The sequence below is a fragment of the Schistocerca piceifrons genome, chromosome 1, assembly GCF_021461385.2.
Source record: "Schistocerca piceifrons isolate TAMUIC-IGC-003096 chromosome 1, iqSchPice1.1, whole genome shotgun sequence".
In the NCBI taxonomy this organism is placed as follows: domain Eukaryota; kingdom Metazoa; phylum Arthropoda; class Insecta; order Orthoptera; family Acrididae; genus Schistocerca; species Schistocerca piceifrons.
Genome location: NC_060138.1, coordinates 1,038,458,298 through 1,038,468,962, shown reverse-complemented (window position 1 = coordinate 1,038,468,962; position 10,665 = coordinate 1,038,458,298). Strand labels below are relative to the sequence as shown.

At 45.8% G+C, this 10,665-nt stretch overlaps 1 pseudogene; it reads right to left on the bottom strand.

The window, feature by feature from the left end:
* Positions 1-10,277: 10,277 nt before the first annotated feature.
* LOC124726433 lies at positions 10,278-10,395 on the bottom strand (annotated as a pseudogene).
* Between the last annotated feature and the right edge of the window lie 270 nt (positions 10,396-10,665).

The window sequence follows — 10,665 nt, the reverse complement described above, 5'->3', positions numbered from 1 at the left end:
GATCTCAGATCGTCGAGGCCAGCGGCCTTATTGTTTTTCAAATCTTTGATGGCGTCTTGTAGCTCCTGAATGGAGAACGGGTGAGCTAGGAAGCTAATCTCCTCGTTCAATTTTCTTTTAATTTTGCCGTTCCTGATCTTCCTTTTAGTTTTTCCGTTCATGAGTAGTTGGTGAGCTATCTGATCAGGTGTAACTTCACTGTAATTTGGTTGTGGTTCTGTTGGGTCGTTGTTGAGACTTTTGACCAGTTTCCATGCCTTCCTACTGCTGTGCTTCATGTCCGTCTCTTGTAGGAGGTTGCACCACTTTTCCTTTCTCGCTTCGGAGATACCAGACATCAGTGCTTCACCTGCCTGGATCGTTTCCTCTGAGAAGGGGTCCTTATTGTACAGTGAGTCTCTTCGGAGAGTTGTTTTGTCATCTTTGGTTTTGGTGCTCCGGTGTTTGCAGGATTGGCCGACTAGGTCGTTTCCAGGGGACGCCCGATTGCTTGTTGTTCGAGTGGTGAACGCAATCTTCGTGGAGGCTCCTGCAGTGTCCCCCGATAATTTTGTTGATGTGGTACGTGAGGATGTTGGTTGGCCAGAGGAAAAAAATGTTCAAATGGGTGTGAAATCTTACGGGACTTAACTGCTAAGGTCATCAGTCCCTAACCTTACACACTAGTTAACCTAAATTATCCTAAGGACACACACACACACACACCCACGCCCGAGGGAGGACTCGAACCGCCGCCGGGACCAGCCGCACAGTCCAGGACTGCAGCGCCTTAGTGCGCTCGGCTAATCCTGCGCGGCTTGCTCAAAGGGACTGGATATGTGACGTGCTACTGAGAGTGTGGTCAGATGGATAAGATGATGAAGCTAACGGACTTGGAGGTGGTGCTGATATTGCAGTTGTGACTACAGCATACGATATACTGGCACAGGTAGCATAGCTGCTGCCTATCTGAGAATGTCAGTGGCACTAGAAGAAGTAACTGGTGAAATAACTGAATGTTTATATGATAGGTAAACGACAATGGAGGCTGTCCTGGTGACGTGGTAGAAGAGAAAGGTGTGAAGGGCAGATGGGAAAATGAATATTGGGTAAAGATATATGTGGTTTTGTGGTGGAGTAAAGAGGGTGTAGATAGCAGGTGTACAAACATCGATGTCATAGAATAAATTTCTTTTATTTCCGTCAATGACCGCAAAACGTTTTGTCCGTAGAGTACCTGTTTCGTTCAGCAGTGATCATCTTCAGATATGCAGGAAAATGAAATACTATTAATGGACAAATAGCTTCTTAAAACAATAAAACATGCCATAACAAAAAAGTATTGCTTTCACGGGTAAGGAAACATGAGTTCAAAGGACGGCGAGGCATACCTGTTTTTTTGTAATGGAATATTTTATTGAAACTTCCTGGCAGATTAAAACTGTGTGCCGGACCGAGACTCGAAATCGGGACCTTTGCCTTTCGCTGGCAAATGCTCTAGCAACCTTTCGCTGGCAAATGCTCTAGCAACTGAGCTGCCCAACAACGACCCAAGGCCCGTCCCCACATTTGTACTTCTGCCAGTACCTCGAGTCTCGTTCCGGCACACAGTTTTAATCTGCCAGGAAGTTTCATATCAGCGCACACTCCGCTGCAGAGTGAAAATCTCAGTCTGGAATATTTTATTGTTTAAGATATATAATTAGTCCACTAGTTGTATTTCAGTTTACTGCAGATCTGAAGGTGGTCATTGGTGAACGAAATCAGTAGCCTAAGAACCAAAAGTTTTGTGATCGTTGACGGAAATAAAAGAAATTTATTCTACACTTCCTGGACTACTGTTTTAATCCTCGACCAGGCCGTAGATTGTAAAACATTGATATCAGTTGATAATTAGGTGTAGATCTAGTAGATTTAGGGATTGTTGAAAGAACAGTTGGCGACTAATAGGAGAAGATATCAGGCAGTGTCATTGACGATGGTAGAGGAATACGCACAAGACGTTGTGGAGGTGATGTTTTATGTAATATGTAACGGCAGCGACCTCCATCAAGATGACAGATGACGACGGCGGTGCGGATGGTATGTGATGATGGCGACCGAGACAGTTACGATGAAGAGCGCGGGATGCAGCGCTGACTATAGTTATGCAGGAAGGTCGTGGATCTTTCACTGAAACACCGAGATAGTAGCCCAGGCTAGTCACTCCACGAGTGAATCAGGCATTCCAACCCTCGGATGCTGTGTTCAATTTCATATGAAATATTCATTAGTACCGTCTCGGACATTCTTAACTAAGCAGATACCAGAGAGGAGAGCAGAAGAGAATTAATATTCCAGCCGAATGCGCGCAACAGCTCAGTCGAGCAGCAAAATATGTGTGTCATGCATTCTTGTTTCGTTTTGGTTTATTTGGACGGAAATCGGGGTGTTTACACACGGAACGCCACTTCAAAGGGCGAGCCTCTGGTGCCGCTGATTGTGGACTAATTCCGGGAATCCGGCGCTACGGGGCGCTTTTTTAAAATGTTGCCTGGCCGCGACGTAGGGTGTGCCAACCTGGCCGCCACTGCCAGCGCTGAACGGGGCGTTTCCGGTGACATATTCGGACATAAACCGGCGTGAAACCCCGATATATCGGGAGAGCGCGTGCCAGCGCATTCCGTTGATTACACGCGAAATCAATTACTCTCTTCCAATTTGCGACTCCCCTCTGGTAAATAAATTCGCTGCCGCGGGCAACGGATTTTAATCTACTTGCGATTTCTTTCTGTACGGCCGAATAATTTTTTGGAAATGAGGCGTGCTAACATGCCGAAGCGTCCGGCACCGGGACGCGACGGGATTAGCCCGCAGAGCTGGAGGAGCGGTCCCGCTCCGGGCGCTAATCAATCGGATTGTCGGTGCGCCTGGCCCCGCGTCAGACGCACTTCCAGATTAATGCGCGCCCCGTACGCCGGTCGGCTCATCTTGTATTTCTCTTCACGTTTCTCCAAAATTCAATTTTTAGTGAATTTAGCGCGTTCCATATACTCATTACTACGACGCTTGTCTACTTCACGAATTCCCTAACGCTGAGCCTGATGGAGCTGCGGTACGAACTGTGTACTGAGAATTGATGTACCGGGTGATCAGAAACCACGGAATAATGTAGATAGAGAGGTAAAAATTGACACAAATGCTTGGAATGACATGGGGTTTTATTAGGATGGCGCTCCACCACATATTGCTAGACGCGTGAAAGATCTCTTGCGCGCGTCGTTTGGTGATGATCGTGTGCTCAGCCGCCACTTTCGTCATGCTTGGCCTCCCAGGTCCCCAGACCTCAGTCCGTGTGACTATTGGCTTTGGGGTTACCTGAAGTCACAAGTGTATCGTGATCGACCGACATCTCTAGGAATGCTGAAGGACAACATCCGACGCCAATGCCTCACCATAACTCCGGACATGCTTTACAGTGCTGTTGACAACATTATTCCTCGACTACAGCTATTGTTGAGGAATAATGGTGGACATATTGAGCATTTCCTGCAAAGAACCTCATCTTTGCTTTGTCTTACTTTCTTATGCTAATTATTGCTATTCTGATCAGATGAAGCGCCATCTGTCGGACATTTTTTGAACTTTTGTATTTTTTTTTGTTTCTAATAAAACCGCATGTCATTCCAAGCATGTGCGTCAATTTGTACCTCTCTATCTACGTTATTCCGTGCTTTATTCGGTTTTCAAATTTATACTGACTTTCTGATGACCCGGTAGATTTAGTGCACGGCATTTCCGATTTATATCTTTTCTTGTAATTATTGTGTAAATGACGGAATTGCCGCTACAGGAATATCAAACGATATTAATTGTCAGCACAAAAATTTAATGTGGAATAGCCATGCTAAGTCCAAGTAAATAAAATACTCAAGGTTCAAAAGCAAAACAAATTTTCGCAATAAATATACAATCAACAAACAGTTCTGGAAAAACTGATTCAAAAATACAAACTAGCGGTAATAAAATTTTTACAGATAACGAAGCCCTTGTTAAGGCAGATAAAAGTAATGCTACGTAGTTCTATATGTAGAATTTACATCAATAAAACATTATAATTCTTTGATGAAAATAACATAAAAGAACCGAAGACTGATCGCACACCTCAGATTAGAAAATTAATTAAAAATTCCAACTACCTTCTATCCGATGCCTATGCCGACATAGCTTAGTCACGAGCTCCATACCAACTACACAAAGATCTCACCCAAAGATTCATAAACCTCATTGCCCAATACGTCCAGTACATCCCATTGTTAATTCTAGGAGCAGTCCCGAATATTACAACTCTAAGAAGCTTAAGGGCTTCTGTAGCAACTTCTGAGCATTTGAAGACAAATTCTCCGTCATAAATCCCCAACAATTTATTAATGATGTAAGTGATATACTCATACCAGAAAGTGCCATATTTTCACCCATGAACACTGTTAACATTACACTTTCTTTCTTTCTTTCTTTTGCTACTGCCTTTATCCCGCATTGTGTGCAGGGTAAGCAGGGTTAAGTACGGATTTGGCATGTTAAGTTAAGGGGTGGCCGGATGCCCTTCCTGCCGCCGCCCCATACCCCCCGCGACAGAATTAGTGTACCCCATCTGTCTGCACCTAGGGGAAATCGTGAAATAGTGTGAAGGTGTTTCAAATGTCTGCGAGTCGTGTACCTGAGGCGGGACGTGGGGACCAGCCCGGTATTCACCCAGTAGGACGTGGGAAACCGCCTAAAAACCACATCCACGCTGGAATTTCCGTTACCTGTTCAATATGCTTGCTGGTACTTTAGTGTCGGTGTTGCTTCACCTGAAAAGAAACAATTCAAAGCCAGCCAAACGTTGTGCATGAATAATTCTATTAATTAAAAAAAGGTGGTTCCCTTTAAGAAATTCACCATGGCTGTGCAAACTGCATGAACGAAAATTTCACCTACTAACGTTATGGGAACCGCCGTATTGTAGCAGCGTAGAACTTTAGCGACATGGAAAGCAGCCCAGAACATCCATCAGTCGCAGCCACAGCCTGCCATCTGGACAAAGTCCTGCCGACAGAGCAGCTCAGGAGATGCACTTAGGCACGGCCGCTCCCGCGTGTCAGCAACGGGAGTGGAGTAGCCTCCAGGAAACTTCTGCAGTTTGACCCACTGCCGCATGGAAATAGCCGGACCACGTTGATCGGCCTCTGTTCCCAAGAGATTTCCAAAACACACAGAAACACAGCCGTTCCAAAAACTTAGCCCTGGGGAGCGGTAAGGAATCATCCATGTTCCATCGATACTGCTGGGCCATATTATGACGTAACACCCGTGCCAATTGTCGCCGAACTCATAAAGCAATCACTTCCGTCGTCTCCTGGCGTCAACCATCTGACTGCCTGAAATCGGATAGTCAGCGGTCTGCCGTTGCCTCTTGGACTGGGCCACACGGTGAGTTCAAGCCAGCTCCACGTCATGGGGGGCCGCCGTCGACCGCTACCGCTCTCCAGCTTGCAGTTTTGCGTTCGTCACACGGGTAGCCTCGCTTTGTTTCCCTGTTAACACTTTTTTTTAATTGATTTTCGGGTCTCGCTCATTCAGCCATCTCAATAATCGACAAACGACAGGACAGTGTATCGGAGACAATTTTGTTGTCGGGTACGATGATACGACTTTAAGGACAACACAATACCCAGTACTCGAACGGAGAAATCTCAGAACCTGGCGGGAATCGAATCCCTCCCACGCTTTTCAAAATGGTTCAAATGGCTCTAAGCACTACGGGACTTAACATCTGAGGTCATCAGTCCCCTAGACTTAGAACTACTGAAACCTAACCAACCTAAGGACATCAAACACATCCATGCACGAGGCAGGATTCGAACCTGCGACCGTAGCAGCAGCGCGGTTCCGGACTGAAGCGCCTACAACCGCTCGGCCACAGCGGCCGGCACGCTTTTCAGACCGGTCATTTGGAAGTACATCGGGCCTATGAAACCGGACATTTATGACGTTTTTGTGGTGGCACATTAGTAATTGATGTGTCTTCAAGAGTAGTACTAGTAAAAAAGAAGCCCAAGCTTCAATGTTTATTTTTCATCTTTGCTTCAGTTCTTTCATAGATTACAGATTTTGAAATAATGATGACGGGAAGTATAATTACCGTTAAAAAAGTGTGAACTGAGTTACTGAACAATTTCTTCCTGTTGAGCTTCCAAAATTTCTTGCTCACTGAACAAATGTGACGTATTTGTAGCAGAGTTACAGCAAACTGTGAAACCCATCAAGTACACGCACGAACAAACGTCAGTGCAATCTTATTGACTCAGTCATTTCGACAGCTGTTACATTCGGTAATAGCAGGCCGCTGTGGGCGAGCGGTTCTAGGCGCTTAAGTCCGGAACCGCGCTGCTGCTAAGGCTGCAGGTTCGAATCCTGCCTCGGGCATGGATGTGTGTGATGTCCTTAGGCTAATTAGGTTTAAGTAGTTCTAGGTCTAGGGGACTGATGACCTCAGATGTTAAGTCCCATAGTGCTTAGAGCCATCTGTGCCATTCGCTAATGTTGTTTCGAAATAATTCTAGGAATTAACGACAGATAGCAGCACCATTCAAGGGACAGGTAGCGAGACATCAGTACGTTGCTCTCAATAGCTTGAGAACTAATGATACACAATAACTTGATGTGAACCAGAGGGCTACGTTTACAAAAGGAAAAACTTGAGCTGATTACTTAGAACGTCTGTCGCTATTCGTACGTTCTGCTTCCAGGAGCCGGGCACTTTCACGATCTGTTTCCTTACGCCTGCAACAATGAAAACTCTCAGTCAGAATCGTAAAAGTGATATATGCACAAATGTGAAACCCCTATAGAAAATTTGCTTTCCTGTTCCGTATGTGGTCACGACGGCAGCGGATTATTAGCATATTTGTTACGATTCGAATGCGGGACTCTGGTATTGTGCTGGCGGCGTGTGTGGAGAAAGCGGGCGCTTAGTTGAGTTGTACGTGTGTTTTCTCGGCTTTCGCGGGCTACCCGTGCCCGGTGCCGGTGCGAAAGGCGGCAAGGGTGAGAGGAATAGGGGGGGGGGGGGGGGGAGAGTAGAGGTGGCGCCGGCCCAGTGAGCACCGTCCAAAAACCATGACCGCGACGCCCGCAGTCTCACGATGCACTTTTTCCGCGTGGACGACAACGTACCGCGCGACGGTGAAATGTCGCTCTCCACAGGAGGGACGCCAGCTTCCGCATCCCAGTCCACACTGGAAGAGGCGCTTCCATTCAAGGCATTTACCAGTGTAGGGTGCGCAGAGTTTACGACAGTTGACTCTTATTTTAGAAGCGCCTTCTAGACATTCTGCTTTACTTACACTGCTATTTTCTCAAACGGATTCCCAGCTTCAAAAGTTTCAGGTATTCCCAATTTATCTCTTGGAGATTATTTCCTTGACGTCTGTCACTGGTCTTCTGTCGAGACTGGTCGTCTAGCGTAAAGCGCGTGCTCGGAACAGAGGGGTCGCGGCATCGTACCCCGGGCAGACCAGGGACATTTTGAGTTTGCTTTTTTCATCTAGCCTTCACCCGTCTACGATTTAATGAGTCGCCAGGAACGACACATGGTTCGGATTCCACGTTAAACTGTAAGCCTCCCTTCCCAGGTTGGGTGACTGGGGTGTTTTAAGGTCACGTAAGTCGCCGAAGTGGCGGTCAATTCAAAGACTTGCAACTGGTCAATTAGCCACGCATAGTTATTGTTGTAACCGTCTCCTAGCGGTCGACCTTGTCCCACTGGGATCATCCTCCACACTTTCTTGGTCACATATTATAATCCATTCGTTTTACGAGGGCATTCAATAAGTAAGGCAGCACAAACTTTTTTACTGAAAGCAGTTTGGTTTTATTCAGGATTCTAATACTCCATATTATTTCCCACTCTTCTAGCCAGAAAACACTATTTTTCAACATAGCTCCCATTCAATGCGACAACCTTGCGCCAGCTTACAGGTAGGGCCTCTGTGGGTGCATGGTGCCATTCTTCTGGTCGACGTCGGAGCCTGTGACGATTTCGACAAAAATTGTCATAATCAGCCTCCTAACCGGCAAGCAGTTTCGCACAGATGGTCCTTCGTTACTCTTTATTATCCTCCTTTAGGCGGCGAGAAACCCAGTGGGCAAACACCATTGAGTGTTCCAACTGGTGCACGAATGTATCAGCATTACCAACAGAGACGTCCAGCAGTGCAGCAAGATGTTTGATTGTGATCCGTCGATCACCACGAATGTGAGTGTCCGAGCGCTCTAAGCACTATGGGACTTAACATCTGAGGTCATCAGCCTCCTAGGTTTAGAGCTACGTAAACTTAACTAACCTAAGGAAATGATTCAAATGGCTCTGAGCACTATGGGACTGAACTTCTAAGCTCATCAGTCCCCTTGAACTTAGAACTACTTAAACCTAACTAACCTAAGGACATCACACACATCGATGCCCGGGGCAGGATTCGAACCTGCGACCGTAACAGACGCGTGGTTCCGGACTGAAGCGACTAGAACCGCTCGGCCACAACGGCCGGTGCAGGAGTCACAGCTGTGTGCAGCCGCCAGCACGGAGATCGGACACGTATGCGCGAAGTTCTTGCGATGATGTCAGACGCCTCGCCTAACTGTTCACCGTGTTTTTGTTCTCTGCTCTGCAAGCGCCTTTGAATATCTGTGATGCTCTGTCTTTCTGTCAAATGAGACTCAATGACGGCTCTCTAGTTGGAACGCGATCACTTACAGACGCCATTTTGGGGACAATGTATCGCACCACCACCTATCGGAATTTCATGAAACTACAAGGGCTAAAGCGGGAATATTTCACGATATGCCACAACAGATTCTGCGTTTTTCAACCTAAACTGTCCGAGGAAAGAAAGTGTTGCATTACTTATTAAACGTCCCTAGCAAATGACACCATTCATCCTGAATAACTTCCATTACGTTGTAATGACGATCTCTTCCACTTTCATAGTTTTTTTCCTAATTTCTTCATTTCTGACGTAATCTAAACCTGACGTTCCAGCACTTCGTCTCCACAAATCCATTTCCACAGATAGTGGTTTTTCTCTCTTCGTTATTTCCCGCACTTCTGATCCGTGTAGGCCCTTCACATATACTTTCTGCTGTTCTTTTGTATATAATCTTTTTAGTTCTCCTTGTCCAAACCTGTTTCTTAAAATATTCTACACCCTTTCTATTTGTGGGTACATATAATTAAAAAGAACAAAATTAATACTAAAATTCCCAGCATTTAATAATGTTGTTTGTCATACGCAAACATATACTGAGTTTTCTTTGTGTACATTTGTAAACATATTTTTATCTCTACTATTTCCCCTGTGCTACATAAGTTATTCCCTTATGTTTCAACACACTTCCTATCCTCCTTTCGCTTCTTCTTGTTAGTGTTTCTAAAATATTCGTTTCCTCGCCGTTACCACAAAGAACCACGTTTCGTATCAGCCAATTTTATTTTCTGGGTTCTTCTGTAACACCTTGTCTCAAACGCGACGATTCTCGTCCCTTCCTGTAGCTGATTTGCTTCCATACAGTGCTGTACGCCACGCGTTCATTATTATAAGTTTCTCTATCACGTTAACGCTTATGTTTAATACTAGGAGACTTCTTCTAGCGTGGAATGCTTTCTTTGTGATAGAATGTTTTTCTCTCGTCATCGCATTCTATGATTTGGGAAAGGTGATATCTCGCCAGTGATTTTGCAGTCGTTTCCTACCCAATATGAATACTGTGCATCTCTACTTCAGTCTGTTATTCGCGGAAACATACGTCTACAAATTTAGTCAGGTTCCCGTTAAGCTAGGAAAGCTTTGGTGATACATTTGAATCCTCTCCATCTTTGCACAATTTAGCTGCTACTGCGTCTCATATTACCTCGGTGAACCGAGACGATAGAAACGGCAAGATCTACCTCTGATTGCCACGTTTAAGTAACATAGCAATTGTGGAAGGAACGTTAGAGTGTAAGTTTCGGTCGACGATGAAGTCATTACAGAGAGGCTTCACTGAACATTATAATTAAAAATCTAAACTCCTCCCGCACAGGCCATGAAGGCCCAAAGGTACCGACTGGCCGCCGTGTCCTCCTCAGCCCACAGGCGTCACTGGAAGCGGATATGGAGGGGGATGTGGTCAGCACACCGCTCTCCCGGCCGTACGTCAGTTTCCGAGACCAGAGCCGCTACTTCTCAATCAAGTAGCTCCTCAGTTTGCCTCACAAGAGCTGAGTGCACCCTGCTTGCCAACAGCGCTCGGCAGACCGGATGGCCACCCATCCTAGTGCTAGCCCAGACCCACAGTGCTTAACTTCGGTGATCTGACGGGAACCGGTGTTACCGCTGCGGCAAGGCCGTTGGCAAACATCATAATTATTAAATTAAAGCCACCAGGAAGTCTTAGGCATGTCCATAGAATAACATGGTGATCCAGTGCTTGAAAATCTAATTCGGTCAATACTGCACCAGAAAGTTTTTTATAGTCATGTTGTTATTTTAGCTGGTTTTACTTATTCGTATACTCAAAAGCGCCTAATTCGGTTTTGAGGTAAGAGAGGCCCTTACTGCCTTAACATATGCATCCGAGATCGTCCCACCGATTCCTTCCTTCAGTAAATCCTTATGCTATTGT